The following is a 13611-nucleotide window of genomic DNA, read 5'->3' as shown; positions in this document are numbered from 1 at the left end:
TTTCATATTATATTTTCAAAAAGTAACTGAATTTACCAACAAAATGTTTTTAAGGAAAAAATTTCCAATTATTTTTTAAATATTTACTTAGAATAATTTGTCTTTCAAGAGTAAAATGCAAAACTCTGTTTTTTTTTTTAATTTTAATTTAATTATTTATTAAAACATATCTTTTGAACTCTTAATTTAGAAAAAAAAGTTCAATTAACATAGAAAAATGTTTACACTTTCTTTCGTTAAAAACTTAAAGTTCCAGCATTTTGCGCTTGTTTGTAGATTCCTAATAAGGAAAAACATTTTTTGTTGAGAATTACATGGTATTTTGGGCTTTCAAAGATCATTTTTAATAGTTTAAAACCTATTATAGTTATATTTTAAAAACTAATACTTTTTTTATTAATATTGGACATCATTTGCTTCTTTGAAAGGTCCTATTTTTCTCTTTTATTCCTGTGCAATGAGAGAAATGTTCTATAAAGGTTATCAAACCAGATCAGAAATAATATTGAAATTACTGTACTAATTACTATGTAAATATTTCGTGTTTCAATAAAAATGAACATTAAACAAGAAATTCATAAAAGAAGACTACAACTTAAACAAAAGTCACACCCCAAAAATCGCTCAAGTCACACAAACAATGAAATGAACCCAACAAAAAAGAAAAATTATCTAACTTCAAATGACGATTAACCATAAGAATAACAAAATTCAACTTTTGAAACAAAAAAAATCTATGGTCAATGAATATAACTTCTTAACATGCTAATGATTTGAAACCAACAATTTCTTATATGAAAACTTTTTTATTGTTTTATAGTTCCCATTATACGCTTCGTAAATGCTTAATTAAAAATGTCATAAAATTTGTTTCGCTTTTTTTCCTCTTTCAATTCAATTCAAACCGAATAAAATGATAATTTTTTGTCAACGTGAATATACAGAACACAACTTTTGTATAATAAATCAATAATACAATTTTTTTCTTAAATCAACAAATAAAATTAACAGCAGCCTCATTATCATCAATCATTCATTTATAAAACAAAAATAAAAGACAAAAAAAATATAATTCTGTGTGTGAATCAAAAAAATATAAATATAAATTTTCAAAAAAAAGTCAAAAATCACTTCACGCATCATTATTCAATTCACATATATTTGAAGAACCAACACTCGACGAATTTAAAATTATATACATAAATACAAATTCAAGCGAATCAAATTAAATTTATTCAAATCTTTTAACATCCCTGTGATGATGTAACAAACAACAAAAAAGAAGAGAATAATTTTTGTTTCATTTGAAACTACCATGCGCGTCAAAGAGAAACGATAAACATCAACAGAGCCAACAACAACAAAAATGTAATTCCAACATTCCAAGTCCAACCAGACAAATGCTTAAGAGACAAAATTTTCTCTCTCCACTATGACAACACACCAACAACAACAAACATACTCATTCACTTCTCTACTCTACAACGAATGGCCGCCATTGAAATTTTATTCCCCTTCTCTTGATTTTATATTTTTATTCGACATTCGTTTTTCCCGTCATTCACTCACGTATGGTGAAGAATACGAATAATCCAACTGCATTCGAGTTCGAATTTGAGGTTCGAGTTCGAAATTCGAGTTTGTTTCGTCGTCTCGCCGTGTCGTCGTTGTTTTCGGTCGAAGAGAATTCCAAGAGCGCACAACAAACCAGACCGAGTAGAGCTATTGTTAACGTAGGGTCGTGTTTCGCGTCGTATTTCTGTGTATAAAAATATTCTCGGAAATTTAACAAAATATTTTCGGATTTACACGAGCAGGATAAAAATTACTCGTTTAAATACGCGTGAAGGTAAATGTCAAATCAACTCGCAAAATACAAAAGAGATTCTCTATTCAAAAATACAAACTGGCTAAATCATCGTCCGTACACCTACAGTTCCGAGTGTAGAGAAATTCATTATTTCCTTCCTTTTTCCGGTACTTAAAGGGGGAAACAAAATAATCAACGCCGCCCGTCCGGCCCTGGCCTCCCCCCCACACCAACAAAAAAAAATAATAAAAAAAAAACGCCTCTTACCACCTTTACACCATAATATAATCGTATTGGATTAATTAATCATCAAAAGGATTTAAGTGCTAATTACACCCGTTCTGTGTGTGCGGCGCTGTGTCTGTTTCTGTTTCATGTGTCAGCCATTTGTATATTTATAATTTCCGTGGCTAGTGCAATCACAGTGTTAATTTGAATACAAAACAACTAAGTGGTTAATTGTATTAAGAAATTATTAAGAGAGAAAAAAAGAAAAATAATGTCGTGTTCATAATTATTTTATCGTAATTAATTTACTTCCTGTGGCCATTTTTATAAAATAGTGGATATATACCTTTAAATCCAGTGCTGTCAGATGACCAATGCAATATTATTTATCTGTGTCCCCTCGATCTTATATGACATAAGCTTTCACTTATCGCGTGTCATAAGTTGTATGTTTTGTGTTTCTTAGTGCAAGAAGAAAAAAAATTAAGTTAAAAATACAAATAATTATTATTATGTATTCATAGTGCAACAAAAAGAATACAACACGTAATAAAAAATAAATAAGAAGAAAAGTGCAAACAAGTTTAAAAATTATTGTACAAATATGGTGACAGCTGCATTACCGCTGTTTACCAATTGAAGGATTAACACCCCGATTACACTTTGGAAAACATTGGAATATCAGTTACCCAAGGAGCACACACGTTGCGCCAAGCAAAAACGTCAATTGGATTATTTTTGTTTGTTTCATCGTCGCTCTATACACTTACATACGCCTGACTTGACTTGAAAAATTTATTTTGTTTTTCTGGTTCTCTTGTTTTGGAATAAAAATAATTGTAAGAGGATTAAAAAATTTGTTTGTAGGGCTGCAAAAAAAAACACACAAAACAAATCACAATGGTTTTTTTGACGCAATAAAGAAAATGCACGTAGCCGTCCGTTTCGCGTCGTTTTCGTACCTATGGTCTTTTAGGTGTCTTTGGTTTATTTTTCTTTTTCTTGTTAAGGTTTATTTTTTCTGGTGCCGAAAGAAAACAAAAAAGAAGAAAATTTGGTATTTAAATGAGGTCCATCTGGTTAGGGAAAATCGATAAAACCGTGTTGGCTGGTTTTATTTCGCTAGAGACACAACGGTTTCTTGTTCAGTCCACGTTCGCTAACGGGTGGTTTTGTAGTACATGATTCCCTTGAAATTATACTGCAATTTCGTTTACCATAAAAGGTGGTTAATACATATATACGCCGCACGGCTGAGCCGTTCCACGCCGGCACGTCATGTCAGCCCGGCGAGTATATTTAAGAAAGTCAGTAGACCGGAACACCCAATCTCAGCGGGGAGTTGTGTGTTTTGAGCTGGTTGATTTTAATTTGGGGACATTTTTGTGAGGTTTTATTTTGTATTTGGCGTTGTCGCATAGATTTTGCCGTCGGTTTTTCTACTTTGTTATATCCCGACGGCAGCAGTGGTGGCGGCGCCGGCGAGGCCGCTAGGCTTTGAGGGTTGGTTAATGGAGATTGTGTGTATAGAATGCCCACACACTCTAATTTTGACTTTTTTTAAGATACTGCTGAATAATGTGCCACTGTCACTTTTATGTAAATATTGTTTTTTTTTTTAAATCCCATATGTGTCAGAAACTTGTCTATTTGACATTATTTGTCGTTATAGGATATTTTTAAATCGATGGGAGACAACAAAAATCCTTTCACTTTCAAATTTTTGTATATTTCACATGTTTTTATCAAGAATTTGTCAAACAAGATTCTTTAGGGAATTCAATTAGGTATACATTTTTTTTCAACATCAAAAGTGACAGTTATTAGTTTGTTGAGTTTGACAGATGACAAATTTTTGTGTTTATATTTTGCCATTTAAAATATTTAAGATGCCTACACGATGATTTATTTTTAAAATGTCAGTATTTGCTTTCAAGGAAATGTCAGTTTCAACAAAGTATAAATATTTTGAGTGTTTTTTATTAATAGATTAGTCAGGGGACTAGTTATGAATGTGTTTGCGTCAAAAGTGATAAAAGTTAGTTTAATTTTGTTGACAGATAAAGAATTATAATAAAATAAAGCTGTTTTTAGTTAAAGAAGGAGCTTGCTAACTTACAAATAATGTCAGTTTCAACAAAGTGAGGATAGGTATTGAGTTTTTGTTGATAAAATAAAGGCTTAAACTTCAAATGTAACTGTATTTAGTTTGATAAAGTTAATATTTTGTATTTTTGTGATATTATAGAGTTTAAGAGTTATTAAAATTATATTTTGAATTGTTTGGAACGTACATAAAGTAACAAATAGATTTATTTAAATTCAAGAAGAATAACCTATGTCATTTTGACAAATTAAGCAGTTTCGGATTTCTTTTGTTAATGCATTAGCCAAAGAAGATTCTGTCAAATACACTAAAGAATGTGTCAGTTTCAAATGTGACGTTGATTTTAAGTTCCTTAGTTTTGACAGATAAAAACTTTTGCTTAAATGCAAGGTTTTTTGTTGTTTTCGAAGTTATTTATTTGTATATATTTAATGATTTTAAAAAAAAATTCTGTCAAATTCAATAAAGAATGTGTGTGTCAGTTTCAAATGTGACATTGATTTTAAGTTCCTTAGTTTTGACAGATAAAAACTTTTGCTTAAATGCAAGGTATTTTGTTGTTTTCGAAGTTGTTTGTTTGTATATATTTAACGATTTCGAAGAAAATTCTGTCAGATTCAATAAACAATGTGTCAGTTTCAAATGTGTCATTGATTTTAAGTTCCTTAGTTTTGACAAATGAAAACTTTTGCTTAAATGCAAGGTTTTCTTGTTGTTTTCGAAGGAGTTTGTTTGTGTATATTTAACGATTTCAAAGAAGATGCTGTCAAATTCAATGAAGAATGTGTCAATTTCAAATGTGACATTGATTTTAAGTTCCTTAGTTTTGACAGATAACAACTTTTGCTTAAATGCAAGGTTTTTTTTTTGTTTTCCAAGGAGTTTGTATGTATTTAACGGTTTTAGTGCATTCTATGTACCAAAATGAACATCTTCCTTTTCTACCAAATGTCAGTTCCACCAAAGTGAAGATTTTGAAGTTTTCTGTCACTTGATAAAGCGGTTTTTTTTGTGTTATCGATAAATCGCAATCAATTTAAGAATGAATTTATTATTTATTATAAATTTAAAGACTATTAAATGGCACGACTTCGAAAGATTATTACATTTCAAATGCTGCATATTTTTTAAAAGTTATTAAACTCAGGAAAAATCTGTGACTCCTTCCCACTGTTTATCACATAGTTTCAATCTCTAAGTCCACTTCCACCTATAAATCGGTACACTAATCCAAGATCCAATTTCTCTTATGTAAAACATTCAAAAACATGTACTTTTTAACATATATTGAATTTCAAGACTCATCCTGTGATGTTGTGTGAGGGGGGAGGGAGAGTATGAAACCTCCATTATATTATTATAACTACAAACAAACTTATCTGTTGATTTGTGCACTCAATTTAAAAATCATAGAAAGATATAATCCTATCGGAAAATCCACATCTTTTCGATTATTTCCACTTGCACGAAGCCAGCAGCATATTCTCCATATTACAGTTATCTCTCGAACTCTCTCCAAACCGAACCGTTTATTAATCCAGAGCACATCATAGCAGCATATAACCTTTGAACCGAACCGTATAGAGTTTTCTTTTTTTTTCAAAAAAAAAATAAGGAAAAAAACGGTCTAGCTAACAGACAACCTTCTTCCCACACTTTGTATACCTTTTTGTAGCATCCGTATCCTGGTTATACATTCAAACATATGTCTATAGAAAAGTGCAGATAGGAGTATGTTCATATAGTCTCATCGTTATCCAACATATCCCGGACTTTTCGAAACATACTCAGCAAAAATACAAAAAATAAAAGAAGAAGAAAATACTCGTAGCAAATTCGCCATCGAACAAATTTTGAGATTTTTTTTTATTTTTTTTCGTACCCTGTTCTTGTTGTCCATGTCCATTTAACTTTTTTCCATTTCAGTGGGTTGAGATGACGTTTCAGAGAGCTCAATCTCATCCTGCTCCTGCTCCTACTCCTTTAAGCTCGAATCACGAACGAACTATACCAGCATCACACCCACCCACGAATATTTTCGTTTATCATACAAAAAGAAAATAGAAGAATAAAAAACAAAACGAGTGATCAACGGTTTTTTCTCGCTGCCAAGGATATGCCAGGCATATACCTCGTATATCTTTATGTATATGGACATGTCCGTCCGTCTGTCCATTTTGTTCCGCTTTTTTAAATGATTTCCTTCTTTTTTACCGCTCCTTTTTTTTCAATTCAAACCTTCACCAGCAGGACCAGTAAAAGCAGCAGCAGCATATGTAGAGACAAAAGAAGGAATAAAGCTTCGTCGAACAAAACAACAAAAAACAAGAGGTCTTCATGTCCTTCTCCATGGAGGTTTTTCATCTTCTTCTTCTCCACCTCCAAGTTGAACAATATAAGGTACACACAAAAAGAAAAAAGGATGCGACTTGGACGGCAGCAGTACCTATAGTAGTGGTCTTCATGAACGCACTGAATTTCATTCATCCTGCGCCCATCTTGTTTCCTGATGGTTGGCGGATGGAATAGCATGGCATGGGTTGGGATTGAGATGGGATGAGAAGTTCCAGCAAACGAGTAAGGGTTTTTTTTTGTCCATTTCGTAAGCACTTCGTTGATTTTTTCAGACTCAATTGTGGGAGTAGTTTCAGGTTTTATTTTCCTTTTCTTTTGAAGTCTTTTTTTCCTTTTTGTTAATTTGAATTTTTATATATCTCAGCGCGGAAAGATCTGATTACAATGCCCTGCTGCTATATCCTTGCGTCCTTCTTTCTTTCTTCTTTTATTTTTTTTTTTTGTATTCGTTTTACTTCTTGTATTTATATCGATCTCCTGCTGTTGGAAATAAACTACATATCTCCAACTCTTGGGTCGGATTAATCTTATTTCGCTGAACCATTCATTGCAATTGAGAGAGAGGGGAGTCTAATGTGAATGGGGTATTGGATTTCCATTTACGAATATGTATGCTGCAAAATTGAACTTTAAAAAAATAAAAATTGGGATTATAGCCACAGAACTTGACTGCTGCATTGCAGAGAGACGACACACCAGAGGCTGGACGCTGGTATCACTGTGTATAATTTGCTTATTGCTCCTTGCTTCTGTTTGAAGGATAAATTTCCTTCTTTATTTTGAAATTTTTTATCCGGGCAACATTTTGGCAGTTCACACGGTCTCTTTTTTTTATATGTAATTGGATTCAAATAAGAAAAAGTAAATATCAAAAGTGAAGAAGGGTTTGACCATAATTGCTTTGCTTTCATTTGGGATTCTGAAATTAAAGTCCACTAAATTAAGTTAACGCAGATTTGTATAACAAGTCATCATTAAAAAATGTATCTAAAATCCATTGAGTTGTTTCTGAGATCATTAAGAAAGACTTTCCAGAAAACGAGTTCTTCAGTATTTTTTGGTCAACTGCATTTTCTTCCTTGCGTCAAACTCAAACCATCATAAAAGTATCAACCAAAAATAACCAAAATATCCCTTTTCAGTGCTAGAAATATGATAAAAACCTTCAAAAGCAAAAAATGTGTAACAAAACAAACCAATGAAATTACAAAAAAACTTACATCTCAAATGACACATTTGGATTACTAAAGCTGTCATTAAATAAAAAAAAAAAACAACAATATAAAAAAATTATTCAAAAAGTATATAATCTAAAATACAAAATTCAACAATTCAACACCTGGATCGTCAAAATACCACCTCCCTTCCTCCATTTTTTTTTTTAAATTAAATTTAATTAATTTTTTCGAGTTTTTGAGAGTAGTGTCCCTAATTTAGGGGACACATCTCAAATCAATAACCATAGCGATCATAGTACGTGTAGAGCCCTCCGGTAACCCGCAGGAAACTGCGGGACCACAGAGCCCAAAAAAACTGGTTACACCAACAACACAGCAACAGCAGCAGCAACAACAACAAAATAATAATACAGCTGCTGTTGGTGGTGTACAACAACAGTCACCGCTGTCAGTTAATAAGGTGAGTTTTTTTTATTTCTCAATTAAAATATTCATTTTCACACGAACAAAAATGAGGGTTTTTTTAACTGTCATAAATTCAGAAATACACGTGTTTTATGACAGATGAAAAGAAAAATTAACTGATCGTCAATTGCCACTAACTTCACTCTTTACGCAGAAAAACACATTTTTTTAAACTGTCAAATTTTTGGTGACGCGCGTTTTATGTAAAACATATGATTTGTAGGCTGAAAAGATAAACTAAATAATTTTCAATTGTCACTAACTTCACTTCTTGTACACAAAAAGCTGAGGCCGTTTTTAACTGTCATTGTTTTGGTGAGAATATCTGTAAATTCACAAACACGCGTGTTTCATATAAAACAACACTTTTGACGATTGAAAAATAAAATTAACTGATCGTCAGTTGCCACTAACTTCACCCTTTACAGAACAAAACAATTTTTTTTTAACTGTCACATTTTTGGTGAGAATATCTATAAATTCAGAAACACGCGCGTTTTATGTAAAACAACGGATTTGTACGCTGAAAAGGAAAATTAAGTAATCGTCAATTGTCACTAACTTCACTTCTTGTACACACAAATCTGGAGTCGTTTTTAACTGTCATTGTTTTGGTGAGAATATCTATAAATTCAGAAAAACGCGTATTTTATGACGGATAAGAAGGAAAGTGAACTAAACACATAAAACACTACATGTATTTTTAACTGTCACTTCTTTTGGGATAATATGTCTCTAAATTCAGAAACACGCGTGTTTTATGTAAAACAACTCATTTGACGGATGAAAATGATAATGAACTGATCGTCAATTGTCACCAATTTCACTTATTGTACACACAAAACTCTGAGGGTGTTTTTAGTTGTCATTTTGTTGATAAGAATATTCATAACTTCAGAAACATGCGCGTTTTATGTAAAATAAGTCATTTGACGGATGAAAATGATAAAGAACTGAACGTCAATTGTCACTAACTTCATTTCTTTCACACAAAAGTGTGAGGGTGTATTTAACTGTCATTTTGTGGATAAGAATGTCGATAAGAAACATGCGCGTTTTATTTAAAACAACACATTTGACGGATGAAAATGATAATGAACTGATCGTCAATTGTCACCAATTTCACTTCTTATACAAAAAAACACTGAGGTTGTTTTTAACTTTCATTTTTTTTAAGAATATCTGTAAATTCAGAAAAACGCAGATAAGAAGAAAAATTAACTTATCGTCAACTGGCACTAACTTTACTTCTTACACATACAACACTAAATGTATTTTTAACTGTCACTTCTTTTTTGAGAATATATCTCTAAATTCAGAAACACGCGCATTTTATGTGAAACAACTAATTTGACGGCTGAAACGAAAAATTAAATGATCATCAATTGTCACTTACTTCAATTTTTACACACACAAAATCTGAGGGTATTTTTAAGTGTCATTTTTGTAGAGAGAATATTTTTAGATTCAGAAACACGATTGTTTTATAAAAAACAAAACGTTTGACGGATAAAAAGAAAAATGGACTGATATTCAACTGTCACTAACTTCTCTTTTAATTTTAACGCAAAAAAACTGTAGTTATTTTTAACTGTATTTTTTTTGGTAATATTATTTATAGATTCAAAAACACGCGCGTTTTATGAAAAACAAAGCATTAGTCAATTGCCTGACTTCACATTTAACTTACACAAATCTTAGGGTAATTTTAAGTGTTTTATGAAAAACAACTCTTTTGACAGATGGAAAGGAAAATAAACTGATAGTCAATTGTTACTAACTTCACTTTTTACAAAAATAAATCTTGGCGTAGTGTTAACTGTCATTTTTGTAGTGAGATTATTTATAAATTCAGAAACATGAATGTTTTATTAAAAACAAAGCGTTTGACGGATAAAAAGAAAAATTAACTGTTATTCAACTGTCACTAGCTTCACTTCGGTAAAACTTCGTTTTATGAAAAACAAAGCATTAGTCAATTGCCTGACTTCACATTTAACTGTTTTATGAAAAACAACTCTTTTGACAGATGGAAAGAAAAATAAACTGTTAGTCAATTGTCACTAACTTCACTTTTAACACAAATAAATCTGGGCTTAATTTTAACTGTCATTATTTTGGTGAGTATGTCTATAGATTCAAAAACCCGTGCGTCGTATGAAAAACAACGCATTCGATGGGTGAAAAGGAAAATAAACTGTCAAATATCACTTACATACTTCACTTTTTGCACAAAAAAAAGCTGAGAGTATTTTTAACTGTCACTTCTTTCGGTAAGCTTTTTCATGAAAAACAAAGCTTTCAGCGGATGAAAACCAAAGTGAACTGAACCGTCATTCAATTGTCACTAAATCCACAGCGTCTTCAGTCAAGTACTTCTCTTACAACAAAATCCTACCTTAACAAGCTTCGAACAAACTATGACAACTCAACCGTTTTAAGAACCGTAAAGTTTGCCCATCAATAGGTCAAACAAATCTAAAGTTGTTTTGAGTTAAAGTAACCGGTTAATGTTTAAATAACAATACCCTTACAAAAAAAAACCCTTAAAAAACAATCAGCTAAGTCCAATTGAATTTGTTATAAGACCTCAAAACATTATACTACAAAAATAAGTATACAAGTTCCTTTTAGTGTTAAGTATTTTTGTGAGAGTTTACAATAGGGTACCTATGCATATGTATGTACTCTCATCCAACCAAACCACTATATGATAAATAATGTCCTCAAATCTCAATCTCAGTGACCCCTTTTTTTCGTTTTTATCAACAGATGCCATCCAATATATTTTTCTATTGTTAACCCTTCGTTTAGCCTTCAACATTACCAAATAACCTCCATCATATAGAAGGTATAACAATGACTTGACTATAATATACACAAAACATCGACTTGGACCAAAACTACTAAAAAATAAAAAATAAAGAAAAAAACAAAACAATAAAGCAAAAAAGTGCAATCCAAACAGGCACTTCGTTTCGCCTGATTTCACTCTCGGGCGACAAAACAAAAGCCCTGAATCCAATTTGCACCCTAGTTCTATTCTTCCCCCTTCGAACATCGTCGTTGTTCGGTTTTTAGCCCTGGCCTATTCATTTCGTTAACTACTTTTCTGCACCGAATTGGGTACATACGAGACGACGATGACGATGACGCGGACGCCGCCGATGAGTATACTATGCATCAATGGGACCCCACTTCACAGAAAATGATTCCCTAAAGAATTCAATGGAATACACCAAGTGCATCGGTGCTGTGGTTCAAAACCCAAACTACACCATGGTGCAATTTTATTTTAAAAAGGGGGAATTATTCAAAACACTATACGACACACCGCACCGAAACAATAGGTGAGAAGAACACACTGTTTTGTATTATGTCGATGCTGCGGTTTTTATAAATATGCCCAAGCCCTCATAGCTGCTTGCCCTAGGTATAAATTTATACCCTATTCAGTGCTAAGAGTCGTCGTTTTTGTATACCCTTATTCCCCTAGCGCGCTAATTTTACGTGTTTATCTGACATTTGCTGCTCCTGCTGCTTTAGCTGTTTCTGTTGCTTTTGCTCTTGAACGTGTACCCTACTCTATATGAGTATACCCATTCAATCCAATCCTATCCAGCAGCAATTCCATTCAACAAATTGATGTCTAATTTCTCTGTCAAACAATGTGTGTGCACGTTTCCGTGGAACAATTGAACATATAAATCCACACGCAATCCATCCATCCAGGTAGTTAGGGCGCCGGCCGGAACGCTGCTGCCTTTATCCCTGTCACTTTGGGTAGAGTAAGTTCCTAAATTATTCTACTGCTGCTGCATCCGTACAGTAAAAATAAGATATTCATTGAAATGTACGTTACGAGGGTTAAGAAACAAATAAAACGAAGGGACACAAGCAACAACAACAACAGCAAAAAAACGCTAGGGTATTAGATCCCAAAATGAACTAGAAGGGAAGTCAGTCAACGAGCAAAAGCAGGTTCTTCATCTAAAGTCAGCTCTACTGGGGTTGTTTAAAAACATTGCAGGGATTATAATTCTCTCTCTCTCACTCTCTTTCTATTTTACGTCAGATTGCATTAGGGGCGTGCAGTCATCTACAAATTTATCGGCAAGCCCCTTGGGATTTAATCAGCAAGATGTGTGCACAAATAAAATTGCTAAACTGATGAGGGCTAGCTAGCTACTGCGGAAATGGCAGCATATCAGCGTTGCCACCCTACGAGAATACATTTGACACTCGATCTGTCAAAAAAGTAAGGAAATGGGAATGTGTGACTGTGAATTTAATTCAAGTCATTAGAGTTTGTGTCAATAAGGGCCCCATCCTTCATACAGAGTGACATAAATTATTTTATTTTTCAATATAATAACCTAGCCATAATTGCGGTAAGGTGGCAACGCAAATATGAATTTATCTCTCTTCTTAGAGTGAGAGCCAGAGGAATTGCATCAGTTCAACATCAACCCCTCTTTGAGTGGTGTAATATGTCGTTTTTTGGTCACACGCGAGCTTCATCTACCCAAAAAACAATCTTCTATCTTTTACCTCACATCAACAGCAATATAGGGTCGGGTCGTATCTCTATATCTATTGCAAATCCTCTGATGAATTAAATTGAGATTTTCAAGTTATAAAAGAGCTCAAGGGAGTGTGTCCAATCTATCTTCTCTCTATAGGTATATGACAAATAAATAAATTAAACATGGATATTCGCAGGGGTCGCCTTTAAGACCCTTATTCTTAACTTTTCATTTTTCAAAACCCCGCGTAGCTAATAAATTATTCACAGACTCTTTAAACAAAAAAAAAACGAAAAAGATTTTTACCTTCTTCTCATGTTACAAAAAGTAAAAATGAAAACCTTTTTATAAAGGGGCGAATATTTTATTATTTATTTTTTTGTTTGGTTGGTGGTGGTGTTGTTGTTGTTGTTAAACATTTTCATGTCGTCGAGACTCATTGAAAATTCAATAATGCGTGCGTAATCGACTCCCATTTGTTGAATTATCGTTAAGATATTTAGATACAGTATCTCTGTAAAAAAAGAAATATGAACGTAGAGTAATATTTTTGTGTGAATATACGCATCAGGAAACAATAATTTAATGAATTTACAACCCAGAAGCTATTTTCAACTACTCTTTGGTTTTTTTTTTCTTCTTGGTTTTATTTTATTAGGTGTGAGAATTGAAATTTTGAAATCATTTATCTGACAAGGCGAAACGAATAAGCTAACATTTTATTTGGGTATTATTATGTTTTCTTTTGTTAATGTGAGAAATTTCGAGTTATAAGGGTAATGTCTTGAAAAAATTAAGAATATTTGGATTTGTATTGAGGACAATAACCAATTTGAATATTTTGGTTGTAAAGTCTTCAGGTTAGGGAAGGTTTAGTGATTTTTGGATTAGTAATTCAACTTTTTTCTGGAATTTTTACAGATCATCGGATGCAATAAATAC

General features: G+C 32.5%; 1 protein-coding gene and 1 long non-coding RNA gene across 8 annotated transcripts in view; both read left to right on the top strand.

Moving 5' to 3' along the window:
• Positions 1-13611, top strand: part of LOC129945348 (probable serine/threonine-protein kinase DDB_G0267686) — a 367717-nt gene that overhangs the window by 195255 nt on the left and 158851 nt on the right. The window lies entirely within an intron of this gene.
• Positions 1386-13611, top strand: part of LOC129945349 (uncharacterized) — a 121798-nt gene continuing 109572 nt past the window's right edge. For both annotated transcript variants that reach the window (XR_008781492.1, XR_008781493.1), the window contains exons 1-2: positions 1386-2877; positions 7643-8138. This is a non-coding gene — a long non-coding RNA (uncharacterized LOC129945349). The remainder of the gene's footprint in view (positions 2878-7642; positions 8139-13611) is intronic.

Source organism: Eupeodes corollae, chromosome 2, assembly GCF_945859685.1.
Source record: "Eupeodes corollae chromosome 2, idEupCoro1.1, whole genome shotgun sequence".
Classification (NCBI taxonomy): Eukaryota; Metazoa; Arthropoda; class Insecta; order Diptera; family Syrphidae; genus Eupeodes; species Eupeodes corollae.
This window is presented reverse-complemented; position numbering and strand designations above follow the sequence as displayed.